The 14,844-nt window shown below is 26.2% G+C and overlaps 1 protein-coding gene across 1 annotated transcript in view; it reads right to left on the bottom strand.

The window, feature by feature from the left end:
* Positions 1 to 14,844, bottom strand: part of Mlc1 (Myosin light chain alkali) — a 95,115-nt gene that overhangs the window by 79,083 nt on the left and 1,188 nt on the right. The window lies entirely within an intron of this gene.

Below are 14,844 nucleotides of genomic sequence, written 5' to 3'. Positions count from 1 at the left end.
TGTAATAAAAAATCATTATGATTATTATTTTGTGATGTATCTGTCTATCTGTGTCTGTGTGTCTGTGTGTGTGTGTGTATATGTCTTTGGATGTAACTTGACAGCATCCCAAGAGTGATGATAATAATGAATGAAAAAAAAAACAAAAAAAAAAATAATAATGACGATGTAGATAATGGCTAATGGATATAAACTGTATTTAAACTTTTTTTTTGTTTTTTGTTTCTTTCTTTTTTCTTTTGTTATTGTTTTGGCAAGTTTTTGTTTTGTTTTTTTCTTCATTTCTGGATATTCTTATTGTTTGTTTTGTTTTGTTTGGTTTTTTTTTCATCATCACCATCATCATGCAAATGAATAAATACACTAGAAAAAAAAGTTGTACCAAAATTATGGAATTTGAATATAGAATATTCCAGAATCGGATTGATTCGGATTCTTTGTGTGTGTGTGTGTGTATATATAATATTGAATTCGGTGTAATCCATTCATTGAATTTTTGAATCCATTGTTGTCGATTTTTTTTTGTTTTGTTTACAATTAATTTGAATATATATTGGTTATTATTGCTATTATTGTTGTTCCACATTCATAAACAACGACGATGAATTGCCCAAAATGAAATTATACGGAAAAACATTTTTTTTCGCTGTTTTTGTTTTTGTTTTTGTTTTTTGTTTTTTTTCCCACTGGTTCTTCATTTTATTTTATTGTCGTTTTTTTCATCTCTTCTACTTTTTCATCTCTGGATGACAACAACAAAAAAAAACAACTGTTCATCCATGTAGTGTGTGTGTATGTGTGTGCGTGTGTTTTGTTCGATTCACTGGATACAACGAAAAAAAAAAATATCGCTATAGGAAAGATTGAAAGTTGAATAATTCCACAGTAATTTTAAAGTATAATAAATTCGAGATAGTAGGTCAAACAACAACGACAAAAACTACGACAACAACAACAACAACAACAAAAAACAGCAGAAAAAAAAACGAACAATTTCATGGAATAGCTCTATTGGGAACATATTACTCCGATATATTGTGTTCACTGTAACGAGAAAAACAAGAAAAAGAAAAAAAAACGTGAAATTTTTTTTTCTCTACTTTTTCTTGGAATTAAAAATCGGAAACAATGGAAGAATATTCTTGAATAAACTTGTTGAGTTTGGTCGTTGTTGTTGTTGTATTTTTCCAGAATTTTTTTTTTGCAGTAAAACTTGACCAATGGAGAATAAAGTTTCAAATCAAATTTCCATAATTCCCTTCAATGCTGTAGATTCAGAAATGAAAAATTTTCATAAACAAATAAACAAAAACCCAAAAAAAAACTGTATTGAATTTTTTTGTTTGTTTGTAATCACATTATCTTCATGAATAATTTGTTTTTATTATCTTTCCATTGTTTGTTTGTTTACTTGTTCATGTTTCCATTAAAAAATAATGACAAAAACTAAAAAATATGAAAAACAAGACTAAAACAAACAAACATATGATTCATATTTCGAAAACAAAAAAAAAATTTTGAATTTTTTATTCTTTAAAATAAACTTTCGGCAATAAATTTCATTTTTCATCGATTGGTCGGATATTTTTGAATAAATTTCCAGTTTTTTTTTCCATTTTTCTCTCTCTTGCTGAAATAAAAATCATCATCATCATGAAATAATAATGATCGAATGAAAAAAAAACAACAATAAAAACAAAAACAACATTGAACTTGACCATTGTCCATGAAACAAATGTAAATATAAAATAAACAAATTTATGATTTATATTTTCAATTGCATCCAATTTTTTTTGTGTAATCCAATGGTACTGAGAATCAAGAAAAAAAAACAAGTATCCTTTCATCAATCAACAATTGATTTCGATTGATCAAAAATAAATAGAAAATTGTCATTGATTCATTCAATCAATGAATAAATCGATGTTTTTTTTTTGCTTTTGTTTTTCTCTTATCATTAACAACAACAACAACAACAACAATAATAACATTTTCTCATCATTTGGATGACGTTTTTATTTATGAAAAAAAAAACAAAACAAAAAAAAGTTCATTGACTGCTGTGGTAAGATGTGCGTTGTTCACAAATGGATAAGGAAACAAAAATAATAATAATAAACACAAACAGAAGACAAATAAAAATGAACGAGAAAAAAAAACAAAGAAGATGATTCCCGATTGAATAAACAAATTGAATGAATTTCCAACCAAAAAAAAAAAACCAAAAAAACAACACCGACAACAACGACAACAACAACAACAACAATAATGACAGATATATAATCTCTCTGTTTTTTTTCTGTGTGTGTGTTCAAAATCAATTTGTACTAATCAAAATAATTCAATAGCCAAAAAAAACTGATTTTGCAAAAAAAAAAAAAAATTTTTTTTGTTTTGTTCTCCTCGTTTTTTTGCTTTGCTTTGTTTTTGTTTTTGTTTTTGTTTTGTTTCACGATCCGATTTGATTTGATTTGATCATCATCAACATTCTGACTGTCAATTGTAAGTACATTTATATATATATGTGATTATTATTCTTGTTGTTTTCATTTTAATCATCTTGCTCTGTTTCTTATCGATGATGAAACAAAAGAAACAATAATGGAAAAGTCAAGGACCGTTCAATACATCATCATCATCATCATGATGATGATCATTTTTTAAAAAGAAATAAGTCTGCCACAGCCACAATCAAAAATAATTATAATAAAGTGAATTCATTCAAGTGAATCTATCGTTTCCGACTATTATTATTTGACTAAATTCCCAAACGATATATTCTTGTGATTGCCTTTGTTGTTTCTTTTTTTGAGACTCAAAAAAAAAAAGAAAAATTATGATGCAGTCAATATGATTATGATCCGTATGGATCGATTGAATGTGAATGAGAGAATGATTGATTGATTTATAAATAAGAAAAAAAAATAAGAAACAATTTTTCTCATTTTTCAATCATTAATATTAGAAATCAGTTTATAAAGTATATACGAATATATTAGGTGAATTCAGTGTGTGTGTGTTTATTTGAAGAAAGAAATTTTTTATTTTTTTTTTTTTTTTTGAAAATTTTCGCATTTGGATTTCAGAATTCAGAGCCTTTTTTTTGGTTAAATTTGAAATTTTTTTATTTTTATTTATTAATGGTAGATGAAAAACGTCCGAAACATACTCATACTCATACACACGCACACACAAATGTCCATTATTATCGTGGCCAGCGAAAAAAAAGAGAGTAGAGATAGTGAGAAAAAAAAACTTGAAATGCCATAAAACATTGAGATTTCATGCGGAAAGCAATAGAGAGAGAGAGAGAGAAAAAAATCAAAAATTTTTTATTTTTTTTTTTTTTATTTTCTTCTCAAACATAATATAATAAAATATATGACCCATGTGTTATTGATAATAATGGAAAATAAAATATTTTTTTCTTGTCGTTTTTTTTCCGGCTCACTTTGATTGCATTTGAGTTTTTTCTGTTTTTTTTGTTTGTTTGGATGTCTATTTGCCGTTTCTGTTGTTGTTTTTTTTTTTTTTGCTGCTGGTTTGCCTTTTTTTTTGGATGAAAAATCGATATTTCGTTTCATTTTTCTTCACCTTGAAATGTGCAATTTGAATTTTTTTTTTTACCATTTTTCATTTTCAAACATGATCATCATCATGATGATGATGATGATGACGATGGCCAGTGTGTGTGTCAGCTTGCTTTTTGCCAGTTTGTCCAAAAAAAAAATTCTACATGTAAAATCAAGAAACATGAGCAGAAAGAAAAAAAAAATGTTGAAAAATCACTTAAAAAAATTGACAATTTTTTTTTGATTCCAACAAAAAAAAAATTTTCCCATTCACCCAGAATTTATTCACCCTCGCTTTTTTTTTGGTGAATTACAACAAATGTGTGTTACTGGACCATTTTTGTTTATTTGAATAACAATATCAACAACAACAACAACAACAACAACAATACGACAATAAAAATCCAATCCAATCCATTGTTGATTTTCAACATAAGAACGAGTGAAAAAAAAACGAAAAAATGAAAAAAAAAATTGAATTAAAATCCCCCCAAAAAAAAATTCAATTGAATGCTATATAAGAAGCAAAAAAAAAATTTTTTTTTCTTCGAGAAAATTAAAAAAAAAATATGTGGAAAACAAAACAAAATGACAATAAAAGCCATATTGAATATGTTGATAAACAACAAAATTCACCAGAAATTATCAAGTGTATTGGTCATCCATCAACAATTCAAGATTGTAAATCATCATCATCATCATCATCATCATCAGTTACCGCTGACAAGAATTTATTATTGAAACAAAAATCTAGGCCAAGTAATAAACAACAACAACAACATTTAATCTGTAAAACAAATTCATTGTCATGTTGCCATCATGATAAATTGATAGGATTTGAAATGAGAAATTTTATAAGAAATTTATTCAACAAAAATTTAGAATCACTAGTTTATCAATGGTTGCCAGAAATTATTATTGAATTGAATGATTTTATCCAAGAAAAATTATCAAACAACAGCAACCAATGTTCATTATTATCAAATAAGTTTTTAGAAACTTTATCCAATGAATTGAATGAAAATTTTCCATTTATGGCAAACATTACTACCACCACCACCACTACAACTACTGCTACTGCTACTGCTACTCAAAATAATAATGTTGTGATTAAACGCTTGAATAAACTTTATCAAAATGAAAATAAAATCCAATATTATTCAATGATGGAAATGAAAAATTCTTCTTCTCATCCTATTCATCATCATCATCAGTATTCATCAGTTTGTTATTATTGGCCAAACAAAAAGCTATTATCAATGAACAATATCTATTATGAATTGTTTAATCAATTACGATCAATACTCAAACGTATTGATGATCGATTATGGAAACTATATATCGGTATTGAATTATTACGGCCAAACATACAGGATTCTAATCAAAACATAAGACGTGCACATTGTGTTATGTTAAGAAAATTGCAAACAATTCGTTTGTCATTGATAAAACCAATGATAATCGATAATACATGGTTAGATTATACACGTGAACGTTTAAATATTCTAATGAAAATATTTCATTATCCACAAATCATTGATTTACGTAAACAATTACAACAATTTGAAAAACAACAATATCAATGGTTGATGAATGGTGCACAACAAATTATGTCATCATTATTGATTCTACATGATTTATTATTGAAAAATTTCGATTATATTGAAAATTCAAATTCATTCTATTCATGTTCATGTACAACATCAACGTCAACATCATCATTATTTGGTACAAATTCAGGTTCCATGATGATGTTCAACTGAATAAATAATGGGTGATGGTGCTGAAATAGGATAAAGAAGAAAGTGAAATAAAAAAAAATTTAATAAGAATTTTTCTGCGTGTTTTGTTTGTGCAAAAAAAAATGATGTGTGAATGAAAAAAAAAACAACAAACGCGTTATCTAAAATGAAAAATGGAAATAATAATGATGATGCTGTTTGTGTGCTTTATTAAATTTTTCTGTTTTTTTTTCAAGTTAATGAAAAAAAATTTTTTTTTTAATTTTTTCTTCACACATTAGTATATATATAGTATATAGTTAAATGAATGGCTAAATTGAAATTCTCGTTACCACAATAGACCAAGTTCAATGGCTGCTGCAGATGATGATCTCTAGTGGTCGTCCAATCAAGATAGATAATCAACACTAATCATTGATATTTTTACACTTGAACTGTAAATGACTTTTTATATGGACAATGAAAAAAAAAATGATTCAGGTGATATGTAAAAAAAGTTCAACAAATTCTGGGAATTTTCTTTTGTCTTTCATTTTTTTTTTTTTAAAAATTTTTGAACCAAAAAAAATCCCCACAGGACAAATTGAAAGTGAAAAACTTTTGCAAAAAAAAAAGAAGAAGTTATTCGTTTTCTCACTATATATAGAAATGAAAAAAAAATGATTTTATCGTCGTTATCAAATTAAATGGATGCCTAATAAAGTGGCCAGATAAAAAAAAAACACAATGTTTCTTTTTTATTGCTACCAAGTTTCCAGTGTATTTCCTGTGAAAACACATTTTACTCAGTGTTGATCGGAAATAGAATTAGATTCTTGATTCTTGATTCGGATTTTTTTTTTTTTTTTTTTTTTTTTGATGAAACAACAACAAAAAAAGTCGAAAATTCAACATCAATATTTGATATCTGAACAAATTGGATTTTTTTCGTTTTGTTTTTGTTGTTTATTCCAGTGGAAACATTGATAAGGAAAATTTCAGGAAATGAAATGAATCCATAAATAACGTATACAACATCATGATTATAAATGATTAAAAAGTTTTATGATGTAACAGTGTTTGATATGAATAATTGATTTTGAACAAACGAAACACATTTTTTTTTTGTTTTGTCACAAATAACAAATGACAAATTATTTTTATATATGATCAAGGTAAAGAAAAATGGAATATATTTGGCTAGTTAAAGATGTTAGAGTATTTATTTATAGAAGAATATTCTCATTATAATGAATTGGTATTCAGATTTGGATTTATAAACTATTCATTAGAATCTTGATAATGATGATGATGTTGATGACTTGGCTTTGTGAATTAAGATGTTTTGTTGTGAAATTAAAATGAAAAAAAAATTCCGGATAATCATTTCAAATTTTCATTATTGCTGCTGCTGTTGTTGTTGTTGAAAAGTTGGCTTCACTTTCATTATTGTTGTTTGTTACAATTTTTTTTTCTCCATTCTTGTTTCTTCACGATTACAGCATCTGATTTTTTTCAGCAGCAGAGTTCCATTTATTCCTTTTTTACTTTTACATTTTTTTTTCTACCTTACAAATTCACAGCCATTGCTGATGATGATGATGATGATGATGAATAGAAAAAAAAACGAAAGAAAAATTATTTTAATGACACACACACACACACTAGAACATGATCGAAAAAAGAAAATTGTGAAAGTTTTTTGTTGTTGTTGTTGTTGTTGTTGAATTGTATGCCATGGACATTAAATCATCATCATTTTTTTTTATTTCTTGAGAATTTTTCTTTTGTTGTTGTTGTCGTTGTTTGCAAATATCAACATCTGATTTTCATTTGCTTTTCATTGTGACATTGACAATATTTTTTTTTGTTTATTTTCTGTTTTGTTCTGCTATTTCATATCTTATTACTGTTTTTCAATAGCCATTCTCATGAATTTATTGTAACGTGAATTTTCTCGAAACACATTCCACAATCTAGAATCTAGATTCTAGAAACAAAAAAATTTGGCTATTTTTATATCACTTTCAAATTATATAAACAGAAAAAAATGTTTCTGCATCTTTACACAAGCATATTTTATTTCTTGTATAAAGCAATGATTATTCATTATTGATTTTTTTTTCTTATTCATTCATTCATTCACACCACCTACAGGTGTGGTTCTGATTTCCAATAAAAAAAAATATTGGCAAAAATCCAAATTTATTTTGAATAATAATAGTGAAAATGATGAATGAGTGAATGAAAAGAAAATAAAACGCACAAAATTTTGATGGTAGATAGAGAATTTTCATTTTCTCAAAATCATCATCATCATCATCATCAACATCAATTTCCGTCAATCAAATGCGATGAAAATAAAAAATTTGAAAAAAAACTGAGAGCAATGAACAAACGATTCATTCGGAATTGTTGACAAACTAGAAAAAAGAAAGATTTTTTACTGAAAAAATTGTGATTTTTTATATAAAAATTTTGTTTTTTATCGTTCTCTTTTTTCTGTGCCCAGCAATGACAATTATTATTATGAAATTTGATTTTTTTTTTTTTTTTTTTTTTGATTCTGACATTTATTCATGAATGAATATTTGCTAGTAATGGAATGTGATGCAAAAGAAGAATTTTTTTTCCCTTATACCAACCAACTATTCATATATGTTCAGGTTTCAACTGCAACAAAAAAAAAATCTTTTTTGTTGTGGCAAGAAAAAAACGAAGGATTTGACTAGTATGACGTAATTGCTGTTACTACTGAGAAAAAAAAATCAGGTAAGAAAATTACTTTTCAAACAACAACAATAACAACAAAAACAACAACAAAAACAACAATAATAACAAGAACAAAAATAACAACATTCATGAAACGTTGATCCAAAATGTTAACCAAAGACTTATGTAATCAAATAGATTTTGTTTTTTTTTTGCGAAAAAAAAATATTGAAATCATTCTTTTTTGTTGTTGTCGACTAACTTGCCCTACTAAACAACAACAACAAATAAAAACGCATCATTTGACGTAATCTTTGTGTGTGTGTATTTCGAGAATTTTCCACAAAAAACCAATTTGTCAATAGACAATCAAAACAAACAAAGAAAAAAAAATCACATGATTCATCGTTTTTTCTTCGATCTGTAATTTGATTTTTTTTATCCGTTTGTTCGTTTTACCTATTTTTTATGAATGGTGAATGCAAAAAAAAAACACTACCAAATCTAGTGAAAATGATTGAATGAAATTGAGTTTTTTTTTCAAAATTTTTCAATCTTTATTCATTATAGATGGCATTTGCATTGGAATTTTTGTTTTTCTATATAAAAGTTGTTGATTCCAATCATTCATTGTTTGATTTGATTCAATTTGATCCCATTATTAATCTTTCATCTTCATGGATTATGATTATAACAATTGGATGTTTGTGTTTTTATTTGTATGTTTGAATGGTCAAAAGTTTTTGATAATAATAGATATATCTCTATATCTCCGAGTTCGTTTACTATATATACCATGTTTATTATCTTTCTATTTGGCCGCAGAATTACATGAAAAATGAACATGAAAACTTTTGTAGAAATCAAAAAAAAAGTTGAAACCAGAAAAAAAATAAAAATTATTGCCCGTCTATATAATAGATTTGAAGTAATAAGATAAAACTTGCTTCTTACAATGAATGTTTTTCATGATTTTTTTTTCTATTCAGATTCATCACACAAATGCAAATTGCATAACAACATTCCAATGTCAATGTTGAATGTTTAGATATATGTAGAAATAGATAAACACAAGAATCACATAGATGTTGATGATGAATAATTAGATCAATGATTATTAACATCATTTAGGAACGCAATTCAACATTTTTTTTTATTTATTTATTTTATCTAGAATACACACACACATAATTCTTGTTTCGACCAAATTCTGGATATATCTAGAAAGAGAAAGAAAGAGAAAGTGATAGAATTCTCGACATAGTTTTCTGTTTGATATTTTGAAGGTCAACTTTATTTTATGAAATAAGAATTTCTACCATTAACATGTATGTATCAAGCATTATGATCATTAACTTTTCTCTTTTTTTTTTCTTAAATGTTTTTTTTATTATGGAATCAAAAGAAAAGTTGTGTGTTACTGACATTTTTCTCTCTCTCTCACTCATCTGAGCTTGGAATTCGAGTAGTATAAAAGAAACAAAAAAAAAAGAATTTAATTGATTTTTATCATTTTGGTCAACTTTTTGATGTTTTTTTTCTTACTTTTTAATGATTCCAGTATGTTTTATGATGATACAACCGTGATCGAAAGATCCATTTACTTGTTTCAATTATTGATAATAATTGATTCAATCATCATAACATTTGTAACATTTGAAATGATGTGCTGAATGAGGTTTCAAACTTCTTTTTTTTTTGATGGTTGTCGTTGTTATCGATTTTTATGTAATAACACAGTGTTATTTGAGTTGATTTTAAATGTTTTTTTTTTTTTTTTTTTTTGGTGAAATTGACAAATAACATTCAAAATTACCAAAACAACAACAAAATGAAAATGTTATAAATATAGATTATATTTTTATTTTTTTTTTTTTTTGAATTGATAATTACATTTTGTTGTAGCAAAATTTTTTGACTCTTGCAATCTAATTCCTATTTACATGATCAATTTATTCGAATGATTTTATTACCACACACACATAAACACTTATACACTTACTGTCAATATGGATATTTTTAGATGAAAAAAAATGTCATACAATTTGGTATTTTTCTTTATTATTTAGAATTTTTGAAAAATGCTAGTGAAAAAAAAAGAAACAAATTTTCTAAATTTCACTGCACGCTATCATCATAGAATCATCATCATGAATAAAAGAACATTCAACAAACAAACAACATTATCATTATTGATGATGATGATAATATTTTCAAATGGTTTATGCATCCATTTTATGAATTTTTTGTAAGTTGAATTTATGTTGATTTGACAAATGTGTTTGTATGTGTGTGTGTGTGTGTGTGTGTGTGTACGCAACAACAACAACAACAGTGAAGGAGAAAAGGTCATTTTTTTGGAATACAGAATTTCAACAACAAATAAATTAACTATAATAATAATTGTCACATATTCATCCATATTTTTTTCTGGCTTATTGACATTTTTTTTTTAAAAAAAAAACCATATCGGTTATGTTCAACAAAAAAAAATTGATTTGACCTTGAAAAATCTGGTAATGATATTAATAATAAAAAAAAACCAAAATAACAATAAAAACTAACCACTTTTCAATGGTCAATTTGTATTGTGTATTGTGTTTCGATTTTCGATATCCAGACAAAAATATTATAACAACAATAACAACAAAACATTTCATTACCATATACCCTAATGATCATTATGATTATTATGATGATGATGATGATGATTCATGATTGGGCTAATGATGCACATACTACACACACACACACACACACACACACATTGATGTAAATGGTAATAAATTTCAAACATTTACCGTTTATGTGGTTTATATGTTATTTTTATTCTTCTATATGTTTCTATATTGATCTCTCTTTCTCTTGTTTTATGTACATTTTTTTTTGTATAATGACAAATGATGATAAAAATTGGATAGCCCAAGAAGAAGAAAAAATCGAATTGTATAACCATAATAAAAAAAAACTTGGCTAGTTATCTATAAATCATTTGATATTTGTGTGTGTGTGTGTGTATGTATGTATGTTTTATACGGTTGAATGGATCAGTAAATAAATGTGTGAAAAGGAATAAAGTGAAAATCTAGTACCAATGAAATATAAATGGATATACTATTTGTCCAATATATAGTTGCAAATGAATAAGAGAAAAAATCATTCTTGCATTACACATCAATATATACTCATCAGTATATTATCAAGGTCAAATTTATATGTGTGCTAATGTGTATGTGTTTGTTGGTGGCCATCATTTTTTTTTTCTAAGATGGGCAATTTACGAATTTTCTTCTTCTCATTTTCACTTATTTCAATTTATCGATTTTCATCATTTGAAGCAATTCACATTATGAAAAAAAAAGGAATTAAGAATTTTTTTTTTACAGCATGATTCTTATCACTTCTTTTCTTCGCAAACACACACCCACAGAGAGAGAGAGAGAGAGAGAGAGACTGCACTTAGTGAATGGAAAAAGTTCAATGATTTTTATCTTTTCTATTATTGCCCCTTCACGTTTAAAAAAAATGAAAGCCATTCATTTATTCATTTGGTTCCAGAGAGAGAGAGAGAGAGAGAGAGAGAGAGAGAGAGAGAGAGAGAGAGAGAGAGAGAGAGAGAGAGAAAAGTAAACTTTTTTCATATTGTGAAAAAAATGCATAACCGACTGAGAGGTTCTCTTTTGGAAAAAAAATTATTAAATTATCCATCATCATGATATTTTTGTGTGAATAAAAAATAAAAACGGAAAAAAAATTCCATGGAAAAAGAAAAAGTGACAATTGCTGTTTTTTGAGTGTTGAAGAGAGAGCGAGAGAGAGAGAGAAACGTTTTATCAATAAAATGGGTACCGGAAACTGAGAAAAAAAATCAGAAGGGGGCCAAACTTTTTTTTTTTTTTTTTTTTGGTAACGGTTGATATTGAAAGGAGGCATCAAATTGGCTGCCATTGATTTTGTCGTCATTGATTTTGATATCGTGTATATTTTTTTTTCGATTAATGAATTTTCACTCCTTTTTCTTTCGTTTGATGACTGCTATTGCTGCTTGTTGGCATATGTGTATGTGTGTTTGAATTTGATTTTTGATTTGACAAGCAGAAAAAGCAGTTTAACACACACACACACACACACACACACACACACACACACACACACACACACACACACACACACACACACACACACACACACAACCCTTTAGGTTATATGAGATGATCTCTTAAGAGAATCACATGATTCATTCATTTTCACTCCATTTTCTTATTTTTCCACACTCAATCAATGATTCACTATCTACTTTATTTGGGCCTGGTGAAAAAAAAATTTCCATTCAATTTTAAATGAATATTTGATAACAATTTTCAATTTTCAATTTTGATTTCTTTCTTTGAACTTAAAATCACACACTGTCACTTAATTGAATTGAATTGATTGAAATTTTATGATAGAAAATGAAAAAAAAACTGACAATGAACAAATGTGAATCCCAATCGATCGGTAGACACCAAAGGGCAAATTGAACTTTTGGTTTTTGTTTGCATTTAATGAAAAAAAAAACTAAATTAAATTATTATATATCAACAACAACAACAGAAAAATAAAAATTTTTTCTCTTTTCATTTTTTTTTTACCTTGAAATTCCTACTTGAGTTTCACCCCGCTACTAAGATTTCTATTTCCAATTCCAATTATTGATTATCGTCATCAAATTTGTTGTGTACATTGATTCCATTCTCATGAATTGCAATCTACATTTTCTGTATATTTCTTAAACATACATTGATATATGCATTTATGACATATTTTCTATCATTCATCATATATATATAATTTAATTCAAAATAATGACAATTGGAATCTTGTTTGGAAACGCAAATTCCAATTCATCAATTGTAACTATTTATAATCATTGTCATCATTGGTTAATTCTACTGATGTTGGCAAAATGTAGCTCTAGAAACAGCATTTGTTTGTATTATTTTTTTTCATAAGATCAAACGGAAGAAAAACATGGAAAAAGTGTCAAAAACAAAGTGATAAAAACAAATATTTTTTTTTTGAGTTGAATTAAACAGAACTTTATTGTTGCTCATGTGTGTAGAAATGGAGAATTTTTTAGAATAGTCCAAGATAAATAAAATTCTGTTTCCATTTCTTGGGTAAAAAAAAATGTTTCATTTTTTATCGGGTGAAAAAAAAAGAAAATTTCACTCAGATAAAAAAAAACAACAACACATATTTTTATCATTAATTTTTAATCGATCGTGAATATATATATGAAATTATATTGTTTTTCAATAATGAAAAAAAACAAACATTTTGTTTTTTTTTTGTACTTGAGACATTGACTTTTATTTTTCATTCAACATTGAAAAAAATTGCATAATTTACGCCATCTACGACGATTCTGAGTCGAATCCAAACAAAACAAAACAAAAATAAAATAAAAGTAACATAACAACAACAACAACAACAACAACAACAACAACAACAACAACAATAATAATAGATTCAAGGATTTTGACAAAGTTATTTTTCATTTAAAAAAAAAAAAAAAAATTTTTTTTCAATCAAATTGACATCCGATTTAAATTTTTGTTTTTATTTTTTTTATGAATTATTATCGATTCATTTTCACACAAGCATTTAGGTCAATATTTTTCATTTTTTATTTTTCTCTTCTTATCACCAATACACATCATGCGACATTTGTTTTTTTTTTAAATTCGGTACATGGAAATAAAAAAAAACGTGACAGTTTTTTTTATTTTTTTTATTTTTTTTTTTTAAAGAAAAATAACTGTGATGATCGATTTATGGCAGTTTACTATGTGTATGTGTACGTGTGTTGTTTACTATGCAGAAAAATCAATTGATTCATTTTCATCATCATCATCATTTGATGAATTGATTGATGGATTGACATTGGATATGAAAAAAAAAATTTTTTTTTTTCACTACTGTTCATCATATCGTCAGCGAAAAAAAAACATGGCTACAACAACAACAACAGCACACATCCTGTTGTATGTTACCCCATTTTGACTTGTCATTGATATCAATCATTTGTTTGTTCGTTTATTTTTTCATCAATGAATTTTTTTTTTCGATTTAAAAATTTTCATTCAATTTTTTTTTCTTCTTTCCATTTCAATAGAATTTTGATTTCATCTTGTCATTTTGTTTTTTTTCTTCTTTGAATCATGATCACCGATGATGATGATTTGTATTTGAATTTTATTTTATTTATTTTGTTTTTTTGTTTTTTTAATTGTAAAATTTTTTTTTGTTTACATTTGAAAATCACATTTTTGTTCGTTTTTTCAGTTGTTTATATGAAACTTGAATAAAATTACCGCTTTTATGCATCATCAATAATGTGTGTGTGTGTGTGTGTGTGTGTGTGTGTATGATTTTCGCTTAATAATGAAACAAATCTCAAAGTTGTTGTTGTTGTTGTTGTCATGTTTCATATAAATTCGACAACAACAACAACAACAACAACAACGATGACGACGACGACGACGACGACGATAACAATAAAGCAATGGCCTTTATCAATAGCTATCATTCTGTTTTCAAGTTCAAAAAACAATCATAAATAATGAAAAAATCAGTTAATATATATCCTCGAATGAATGAATTGAAAAATTTTTTCTTTTTTTTTCCCCATTCATTAATGTAATTCAGATTAATTATCAGAGAAAAAAACCGATCATCACGATTTTTTTTTTATTATATATATAAAAAATCAAATAAAAATCAATAATTGAAAATTCGGTAATTCAGATGATGATGGTGTTGATGTGAAAAGCACAGATTTTTTTTCCTCTCGGTAA

The sequence above is a fragment of the Dermatophagoides farinae genome, chromosome 3 (assembly GCF_024713945.1).
Source record: "Dermatophagoides farinae isolate YC_2012a chromosome 3, ASM2471394v1, whole genome shotgun sequence".
Taxonomy (NCBI): Eukaryota; Metazoa; Arthropoda; class Arachnida; order Sarcoptiformes; family Pyroglyphidae; genus Dermatophagoides; species Dermatophagoides farinae.
This window is presented reverse-complemented; position numbering and strand designations above follow the sequence as displayed.